Here is an 8,464-nt window from a genome sequence, read left to right on the forward strand (position 1 = left end):
GTACCAGGCGCGCTTTTTTTAACGTGGTATCCCGAGTAGGCCTAATCCACGAACTGATAATTTTAAAAAAATTGTCAATTTATTTTATGACATTAGAACTGAATATCATTTTTCATATAAAATAATATTATTAATATAAAGACTAAAATAGTAACGGACCAAGGAGTGATCCCTGGGGTAGGTATACCACTGGTCATCTTAGATCTTGTAGACACATCCCTCCTCTATTCCTCTTTAGATATCTGTCACGCAGTCATACTCTTATCTAAATTAGTAATTTATATTCCAATTCCATATCGAAAACTTATACAACAGCCATCGCTACTTAATGCTTTCCCCCCGACAAATTGCTTGTCTTCTCGTGGTAGATTTTCCTGTAGTTCGATGAAGAATCCGAGCTTCTGGGGTGAAAATCGAGGTATACATATGAGGCACTTCTACAGGATGTCCCAAAATTCACGCAAGAAGTAATTTTGATAGAAAACACAGGTTTTTAATTAAAAATTGTAATTTCTTATTGATTCATAAAGTATACAGTATAGGGTTATACATGGAATAGCATATCGAGTAAATGGCCTCCGCGGCTTTGCTGGCACACACGCACACTTTTGCCGAAATTTTCCATGACTGTTTTGCATAAATGTGGCTGAATTTCGTTGATACAGCGCTCAATTTCCTCCTTCAAGGCGTGGGTGGTCGTCGGCTTGTTGGCATAAACCTTAGACTTCAAAACCCAAAGAAAAAAGTCCAACGGCGTTAAGTCACATGATCTAGGCGGCCAATTCTGATCACCAAAACGGGAAATTACACGACCAGGAAATGACTCATGCAGTAATTGAATTGTTTCCCGGCTGTATGGCATTTCGCACCGTCTTGTTGAAACCACATGTTGTCCACATCCATATCTTGCAATTTAGGCACAAAAAACTGGATTATCATGTCGCGATAGCGAGCACCATTAACTGTTATTGCCTTACCAGCCGCATTTTCAAAGAAGAATGGACCGATGATGCCTCCAGCCCAAAATCCGCACCAAATAGTGATACCTTGTGGATGCATTTGTTTCTCAACAATCACTCGTGGATTTTCTGAACCCCAAATGCGACAATTTTGTCGATTAACGAAGCCATCAATATGAAAATGAGCCCCATCGCTGAAGATTATTTTGTTCGAAAAATAAGCATCCACTTGTTGTTGTTCCATAATCTATTCAACGAACTCTCTTCGCTGTGTGTGGTCAGTAGGCTTCAGTTCTTGAGTCAATTGAACTTTGTAAGCATAAAGATGCAAATCTTTCGTGAGAATACGCTGTAGAGAGCTTCTTAAAAAGCCCAATTCAAGACCACGGTGCCGAATTGATGTTCCTGGACTCTCAGCAACACTCTCACGAACTGTTTCGATGTTTTCTGTTGAACGACTTGTTGAAGGACGGCCAGAGTATAAGATCACTAATTGATCCAGTTTCCTTGAATTTTTTAATTAATCTTTTCACAGTTGATGAAGTTAAATCACTATTCCGACCATATTTTGTACAAAAATTGCGAACTGTAGCTGCCAAACCTTCATTATTTTTAAAATATTGCTCAACAATGAAAATGCGTTGTTCTTTCGTGTAGCGCTCCATTTTTAATAACCCTGAACTGTCAGCTGTCACGCTGTCTTTTTTTTTCTCGTTGGCAACACTTTACCGCACAAATGGCGCTAAATTCAAATCTTGCGTGAATTTTGGGACACCCTATATTATACTGTGCACGCTAAGTAAACTGAGAAACGTCTGTGCTGTGGAGTATGCGCGTGTGCGTTAGTGTGGGGGAGAGAGAATACTAGATAATTCTTAATAAGCAGCAAAGTATAGAAATTCCTTGTGATCAGGTGATATTATCAAGTAGGTAAAGTAGCCTACATAGAGTAATACTTATGTTAAACGATATAGTAAAATATCGAAGAGTAATGAAACGATAGTCTTAATGAAACGATAGTCTTAATGAAAATTCAGTTCTTTCTTCGGATATAAAAGATTATATGAGAGTGAAAAATAATATAGAAAAGAAAACTGAATCTTAAGACTTGATAAACAGAGTAATTAATCAAAATAAAGTACAAAATTAATCACATTTAAAGATGTGTCACACAATACATTTTCAGAAGGGAACATCCTCAATAACATACACATGAAATAATATAATTTTGAGAAGTTTAATGTACGACAACCAAAATACATCTCAGTTAATTAAAAAATAAACGAGGATGTATTAAAATAAGTGAAAGGAAAATCAGTAGAAAAAGAGTCATCCCCGTAAATTGTGTATGAGTGTGGTTTACAAGGATGTTAACTAGAGTTTTTGATAGGAGGATGGTGGTTGTGAGAAGGTGGTTATGATTGCTTCGTGTGTGAATGAATTTAAAAAGAGATATGATAGGCATTGTTGTGAATAATGGTTAGTGAGTCAACATAAGGTCTCACGCGATGAATCTTCTGACTCCATGGAGATACCCGTTGTAATAATAATAATAATAAAAGTAAGCAGAATCGGTTCTAACATGTAAACCAATAAACAAATGCCTGATTGCTAAAGTCCTCAAAGGACCTTAAACATTCGTTACATTTGCCAACAATGCGAATTACTGTATTCAAATGTCCATACTCGCAATTCATATTATGATGGGAAAAAAAAGCTTTTTAATTTTTTCAATTGCCGAATATCATTAAACAAATTAATTTTTATATTAATGAAAAAAAAATCTATATTACGATAAAATATTATCATAATTATGATTTTTTATAAAGAAGTTATAACAACAGAAATTTTCGTTAGTTTTGTAAAAGGCTTGAGAGCTATGGGAAAATGCACATAAAGCGGTGGGGGGGGGATAAAAAACCCTTAAACCTGCCCTAACTTAATGACAGATTAGTAAATAAATTAAGCTAAATAAGTATTTTTAAATGCTGCACCTGTGGCCTCGAAAGAAGTTTTAAAATCGGTAATTTGTGGAATTTAATAAGCTCATCCCGACCTGTTATTCTGTAATATAAATTCAATCAGGTGAAAGATTAATATTAGAAGTACTACGATCGTCATCAGGAACACGAAAAAACTTTCATTATAGATTTAAAATGGCCAAATAAATGTTAAAGTAAGCTTTTCGGGTAGCGACCATTTTCATTATCTCAATGGAAACCTCCTTCCTCAAAGATGGATTGAGATCTCTGAAGAAGATTATTTAATATGCATTGAGATCTTTGATACATCTCTCTCTCTCTCTATTTCAAATTTTCTGTTTTCATCGAATAATTTCTGATAGAAGAATTTTGAATTTTGAACCTTGAATTTTGAACACAGGTTTTCCATTGCTCGAAAGTGTTCTTTTTGTAAAAAGTTTTATTCTTTCAAATCAACAACAAAATTATAATAATAAACACCGCATAAATGAAATGTAAAAATTTCCAAATGTTTCTTAAAATTTTTATGAAATTCGTATTAAATTATTCATAGGATTGAAACTATTAAGTATTTAGAATTTCTTCAAATCATTTCATAAAAGTATAAAAAAATAAATTTTATAAAAAGTATAATCTAATCTATATTATTATTTATTATTATCTATATTTATTTATTTAATGCGAACAACTCATAAAAGTTTTAATAAACAAGATCGTTAGTCATAAAGTAGATCAAAACTAATCAATACGGAAGAGCGTATTCTCAATAATATATAAATAATATGTCATATTTCCAATTTTTTTTTCATTTTTTTATAAAACTCTTACTAAATCATTTATAAGATTGAAATATAATTAATATTTAAGTATTCTTTAAAAACTTTTATGAAATAAACAATATTCAAATACAATCTTACCAATTGTAGTTTTACATACGCTTCCTTCAAATAGTTCATCAGTAGATACATTGATTCACCGGATCGACCGTGAGATGCGGTGATGGGTTAAAATTACGATTCCTCAGGTTTCACTTCACATAGGATTATTATTAACAGTGACACAGAGCATGTAGCTAAATGACAGTTTGTCTGTAGACGATATTAACCGGATAGATATTTACAGAACTTCCTAAACCCCAGACTGGGGAAATATCAAACACTTGGTGGTGAGAATAGTTAGGCCCCATCCTATCTGATCATGCCCTCCATTCTGCCGCGTGTGCGTACCCTCGGAATTGAGGTTGACGCCACCATACAGGCGATGGCGAAAGCTATCATAGAGCACGTCGGCGCAGAGAACATTTTCGGATCGGATTTACCCCTTACGGGGGAGGAAGGTACCAGGTGGTGACCAAAAATATGGAGACTAGAGAAAAGCTACTCCAAGGCTTTGACTGTGGGAAAACTAAAGTCTCTCCCTTCATGGTTGGGAGCATACTAAGAATCCTTAAGATACCAAGATTCCCCCTAGAATATGCTGAGAACGATGACATCATCCGCAGCATATTCTCTAAGTGGGGCGTTGTAAGGGAAATCCAAGTCCATAATGACGTCGACAATCCTGAGTGGAAGTCAGGGGAGGTAACCAAATGAGGACCGAAGTTCCTAACTTTGTCTTCATAGGATCTGCCCGGGTAATGGTAAATTACCCAGGCGTCAAAAAGCAATGCTTTAGATGTGGTGCCTTCAATCATCTTGGGGCAGACTGCCCTCGAATAAAGTACAGAAATTGCCTAAAAACAGGCCACAACCAGGAAAAATGTGAGGCAGCTTGCCTAAAATGTGGGGTCACTGACCACAAAGTCGACACCTGCCCATCCAGAACCCTTGCAGAGAGGATGGGTGGTACAATCACATCAGCAACAAAACCAAGTAATGAAAAGGTCACAACACAGGAAACATTTCCGCCTCTTGAGGCCACTCCTGATCATGCCGCCATGTCTAAGACAACGAAAAGGTCCCGTAAGGGAGGGAAACCTACCAGAATTGCAGAAACCAGCAATACAGTCCTAACAGAAGAGACTGACAATGCAGAAACCATCATGGTAACTCCCACGGACGAAAGCGGGGCTGCCACTGCCAATACAGACATCGCCAACTCAGATCACGTTGAAGAAGCTGAAGTAGAGATGGAGACGAACACCACTTCCAAACGGCCATTAAGTCCGCATGAAGAACAGCTGACAAATCTCAAAACAGCAAAGGTATCTGAAAACGAACACCCAGAAGTCCCTTATGCAAAAACAGGGGAGACTCTAAGACATCTCCTTAGAGGTATGCCGGGGGTGACAGAAAAGTTCAATGAAGCAATAAATAAAGTAAGAGAACCTGAACTCCTCCTCACAGGAAAATATGGACCCGACATCGTCAGTGCAAAATGGGGTGACCTCTTTGTTGATGACATCAGCAAAATCACCCCTGAGCAAGTAGAGGTAGCCCTGGATATAGACGAGGAGTCAGCTTCGGCGTTCTATATAGCTCTCTGCAAACTAGACATGGCTAAGGGAAGTGAGGTGGCGAAAACAATCATAACGGCCCACAACAAAATAAAGGAACAGTAACCACATTGAGGGTTTTTCTGTACTAAGTATTCAGTCTTTCTGTACTAAGCTCCCACAGGTGGGGGGAGGACCTGAGAACCCGGGCGGCGAAGGCTTACAGCGAGGCGGTGCAGTTCCTTGTAAGCTGCATCACTCGGGCCAGATCCTTCCTCCACCTCTAAGTTTACCTCTCCAGATTTGTTTTGGTTTGTTGTCGTTTTTTATGTTACACGTTTCCTTTTTAGGATTTTTCCTTTTTTTTAAAGTGAAAAATCAACGACCGTTTTAGAAACGCCCCTGGGGGGGGGGGGGGGGGCATACAGCTAAAACAGGTCCGCTGAGGACTGACCTGTTATATATATATATATATATATTAAGATTAATACCCTTCGAGAGTAATAGGATGGCAATGCTGTACCAATGAAGTTTAACTGAGGTTCGGCTGTTGCTGTTACCCCCCCCCCCCTGGGGCGCTGAGATTCGAGAGTTTTGAGTTCGCTCTCTTAAGGTTTTTACCTTAAGGGAGCGATTTGAGTTTCCAGGGAAAGTGTTCTCCGGCACGGCCCAGTGAGGGGTTTGTCGGTGAATGCTTTTCTTCGGAATATGAGCGGTTCTGCTCGGTGGTGGTGTGTGGGTGGAAGGCCATTACTGAGTGGAGCCAACACTGAGATGGACGGTTTTTCGCGCACTATTGAGTGGTCTAGGGTTCGTCCGAATTTTTAGAGACAGCTTTACTTAGACATAAGGCTATATTGAGTCAGATTTATATTATCATATCACTTCTCGGCCTTTTGGCTAAGATCAAAGTGTAGTATCTGTTCCTGTGACGACCAGTTCCAGATCGTGTATGACCGTGTTCCAGTTCCATGGCGGATTCGAGGTAGAGTTTCAATGTTGCCAATTTAGCTCTTTTGGAGCTAGATCTAGCTCTTTTTTTTCTTCCCTAGCTCCAAAAATTTTAATTTAGCACCTAGCTCCTTCAGAACTAGTTTCAGCTCTCTTTAGTTGTTTTTATAACTTATTGTTAAAGAAATTGTTTTAAAAGTTTTCCAGATGTTTGCATTTTATTAGGAATTGTATTGTATTTGGTGCGAGCATCGTACAAGTTTCAAATGCATGATGACGCCAGTCAGCCATTTTGTCACCTTAAAGTTGATAGCACCGCTACAAGTTAGTCTTTGCACAGTGTTCTGGTTGGTAGTTACAATAGCGAGTGTGAAGTTTTCAAAGACTAACTTGAATAAGTGATAATTTTGAAGAAGATCTAATTGTGGTCATTGGAGATGAAAATTTCAGCTTGCTAATAGACGAATCGAATGATATCACAGTGAATAAGATTTTAGGTAGGGCCATCATTTATTATAGCAAGAAATTCAACAAAATTATGCATACATTTCTGAGCATGGTGGTTCTAGAAAAGTGTGACGCTAGTGGTATTGTGGTTGCACTGAAAAAAGAGCTCTTGACCAAGATACTGGACATTAAAAATCTCATTGCAATTGGTACAGACAACGCCAATGTTATGGTTAGTATCAATAATGGCATTTATGAGCAACTGAAGGCATATCCTTAATTTTAATTAGATATGTATGCCGTTCATTAAACTGGCAATGTCTCACACTTGTGCAGAATCTCTCCCAAGAAAATTCTAATTTTCTTGGGAGAGATTCTGCACAAATTGCTGAAACGTAAAAGTCGTTTTCACGTTCTTCTTCAAGATAAGCAGCATACAAAGAGCTCTATCAAACTATCAACGAAAATGATGCATCTCTGAAAATTGTTAGCAATTGTGCAACAAGGTGGTTCTCCGTTGAACTTGCAGTAGGCAGAATTCTCAGCCAGTGGTTGAGAATTAAAACTCACTTCGAAGTCGTGAGTGTGACTGAGAACTGTTACAAAGCTCAAATTTTGTGGAAGATGTACGAAGATGAAAGGAATCTGCTGTACCTCTTATTTTTGCATCTTGTTCTTGTTCAGGTTTAGCAAGTTAACAAAATTTTCGAATCTAACAGTGCGAATAACATGAGATTATTTGAAGACCTAGCTCGATTGATTCGCTCTCTAATATGTTAGTGCTACCATCATCCACAGTCGACCTTCTAGAGTCAGATTGATGACTATTTGGATTCTAATCCAACTCTTGGTAACGGATTTGAAAGAAAAATTTCAGAGTTGATGATACAAAAGAAAATAACGCAAAATGATGAGCGAAATCTTAGAAGTAGAGCAAAACAGTTTCTTCTTGGTCTCTTTAAACAGCTTAAGCAAAGGTTGCCTAAAAACTTGAATATTTTAAGAATGATGTCTTCTTTTTCTGTTGACAGTACCCTAAAACATTTCAGTCATATAAAAGAGCCTGCTACTCCCATCTTAGAAATAATGCTGAAAACAGAAAAAGATGTTGCTGCTGCTGAATGCCAGTAGTCCAATACTATCCACTTAAATAAATGCACAAATATAGAAAACACCGAACTATTCTGGACTAAAGATATGAGAATATAAAGATGCATCTGGAATGAATCCATTTAAAGAAATTGCTCAGTGTGCAATAAATTTATTAATACTGCCAAATTTTAATGCGGAAATTGAACGAATTTTTAGTTCCATGAATGTAGTTAAAACTAAATTAAGAAACAAGATGGAATTGCCAATGCTGACAGCTATTTTGTCAATCAAGTATGGTCTCAGGCGTAACAAGTGCTGTACAGACCATTTACCAGCATCTACACTGAGTAATAATGGAACGATGGCCACATGTAATAAAGCTGAAAATCTAAGTGAAAATGTGGGTAAATTAAGTGCAGAAGACCACATGGAAGATGTATTTAGTCACTTATATGCAAGTATCACTTCAACTTGAATAAAGTAAGTAACTGAAAAGTATCAGCTACTACTTTTAAAATTTTAGCTTCAAATTTTTATTTTTAACTCCTTTTTCGCTCTTTTTTTTAAAGATTTAGCTGTTTTTAATCATTTTCATTAGG

The 8,464-nt window shown here is 37.3% G+C and overlaps 1 pseudogene; it reads left to right on the forward strand.

The window, feature by feature from the left end:
- The first annotated feature begins 6,255 nt into the window (after nucleotides 1-6,255).
- On the forward strand, nucleotides 6,256-6,480 carry LOC150103282 (U2 spliceosomal RNA; annotated as a pseudogene).
- The last annotated feature ends 1,984 nt before the right edge of the window (nucleotides 6,481-8,464 follow it).

This window comes from Typopeltis vanoorti, chromosome 9 (assembly GCF_054136105.1).
Source record: "Typopeltis vanoorti isolate ZY-2024b chromosome 9, IOZ_Tvanoo_1.0, whole genome shotgun sequence".
In the NCBI taxonomy this organism is placed as follows: Eukaryota; Metazoa; Arthropoda; class Arachnida; order Uropygi; family Thelyphonidae; genus Typopeltis; species Typopeltis vanoorti.